Below are 2,379 nucleotides of genomic sequence, written 5' to 3' on the forward strand. Positions count from 1 at the left end.
CATCTACAGGTTTACGTTTGTAGTGATTCTTTGCCTGTAATCTAAGAAAGTTAACCTATTTTTTTACTCTGGAAATCATCTCTTTGCAGTTCCATCTCTTCCAGATAGCAGGTCTATCATGGAACCTTGTCCAGCTCCCCACCCCTACTATATGTAGTTTGACACGGTCATGAGATCCAGAAAGAAAAAAAATCAAACAATCTCACCCTCTTAGCCCATGAACTATAAGAGCCGTGTATATTTAAACTGGTTGACAACCGTTTTCCTGGGCCATATGTGAGAAACTCTCTCTCTCTACACAGAGGAAAGCAGTCAAGAGGGATTTTTGGAAATAGGGCTATGACTACATTATTTGGTTTCTTAACTCTGTCACACGTTAAGCCAGGTTAACCTCTGTATTTCTCAGTTATGTGAGTCATTATATTCTTGATTTTTTAAAGGTTAAGAAAGCAACTTTATTATGAAGATTAAAATGATAGTATACTAACTTGAACATCTAAGTTGTACAATAAATGACTTAAAAATTCCCTTTCTGATATTCTCCAAGACTTAGATTCTTATAGAGGAAGTCAACTATCAACTGAAAAATCATGAGATCTATAAATGTAGAAAAGGGGAGCTTTATCCCTACATGTTACATATGACCCATATTCACTTCGGGGTAGAAACTTATGTTTAAATGTATTACAATTAGCCCCTATACCTTAAAAGGCGAAGCAGGGGCAGGAATGCACTTACGTGCACAGCAGTGCATGGTCGGCAATCTCTCAGGAGAAAGTTACTGAAAGCAGTCTCCTGTCCCACTAACGCTGCAGTTATGGCTTATAGTACAGGGAGTCTGGTGTTGGATGGGCAGCAATTGTCTCAATATCGCTTATCTCAAGGCCAGTGCTTGTTTAGCATTTATATCCACGTTGTTCTTTCTGCAGATCTCTGATTTCAGCGTAGAGTTGAGCAGAAACATGGCTTAGTTTCCCTCAAATCATTCTGAGGATCCAGACAAAGTGCTGGACCTTTGGACCAACAAGCAGTTTACTGGTAACAGTAGCTTTCAACTCCAGAGGCTTTTCAGTGGTACACAGGAACAAGCTGCTCCACTGTTCAACTCTTCCCAGGACTTGGACCCTGCGTGGATCAGTGGGCATCCTAAGATAGAGGAGTATATTGTCATCATCGGGATGACCTGTCTTCGTCCTGGTAGGCAGTTAAATTCCTCAGAAAAGGTTATGAAATGCTGGAGCATCACTGCAATGCTGGCTTTGCAGAAAGATGGCTCTTGCCCTATTCTCCCACCAGTAAGCTCCTTTGAGCAGAACATGGTGGGGGGGACACCCTTCTTCATTAACACCTCAGAACTGAAAACCAGAAGACCCCAGACATTTGCTGTGTGCAGTGCTACTCAGAATTTTTGTACTTTCTCCACCAATCCATCAGAAAGAGAGAGTTCAATTCTTAAAATATATTCCTGATTTTGCTGAAACGAGCTCGTTAGTTTTCAGACATTCGGATCCAAAAGCATCCTCACTAATAAAATACAACGACTTCAGTGAAGAGTCCCAGCCTACCAAGCCACAGTGAACAGCAATCATACCCTGGTCAACAGCCTCAGAATGCCCGGGTTGGATGGAAAGGCTCTTGCTGCTGAGTGCCCACCACGGAGTCCTCAGGAAGTGACAGAATGATAGAAATTTGGTGAACCATATGTTTTAATTCCTCTGCTATTCCCTGATTCTAAGGCATTGCTAGGCTGGTCTATAATCCTACTAAATCAAATTCACTAATTGACCAATAATTCATTCAAAAGATTGTACACAATAAAAAATTTGATTATTTGTCTATATTTTCTAGCTTATTCCTCCCAAATGGATAAATAATTTTTGGGTCCAAGAGACCATTGCAGATTTAAAAAAAATAACTCTCTTGCGGCATAGAAAACTGCTTTATAAGCTACTTCTATGCCTTTTCACTTAGAAAGTTATAGTCCTAAAAAGGCAAAAATAGCTTTCCAGTATAACTATTTTATTATATAGGGTAGGAACCAAATTGGCATAAGTCTGTGTGAGAAAACCAGAAAAGGAAGAACAAACCTTAAAAATAGAAGTTGTAAATTCACTGAATGTTAAGAGAAGATAGAAAATAATTCAACCCAAGTGTAACTGAAAAACATTGTGACAATGTGGCTATGGTAATTATGGTAGAAATAAGTATATATGAATAAAGCTATATTGTCTGTTCCAAACTGATAATCTCACACATCTATTGTATGAAGTAATAGGATCTTACCTCAAGTAAATAGTAAGAAAATGTTAATGGAATGTTTAACACACACATACACACACACATATAAATTAAAATTAACTCATTGTATATGATCACAAA

The 2,379-nt window shown here is 38.5% G+C and overlaps 1 non-coding gene across 1 annotated transcript; it reads right to left on the reverse strand.

The window, feature by feature from the left end:
* Window positions 1-1,394: 1,394 nt before the first annotated feature.
* On the reverse strand, window positions 1,395-1,463 carry LOC138398525 (small nucleolar RNA SNORD26). The gene has a single exon (XR_011236004.1). It is a non-coding gene; the product is annotated as a small nucleolar RNA SNORD26 (small nucleolar RNA).
* Window positions 1,464-2,379: the final 916 nt, after the last annotated feature.

Source organism: Eulemur rufifrons, chromosome 17, assembly GCF_041146395.1.
Source record: "Eulemur rufifrons isolate Redbay chromosome 17, OSU_ERuf_1, whole genome shotgun sequence".
Taxonomy (NCBI): Eukaryota; Metazoa; Chordata; class Mammalia; order Primates; family Lemuridae; genus Eulemur; species Eulemur rufifrons.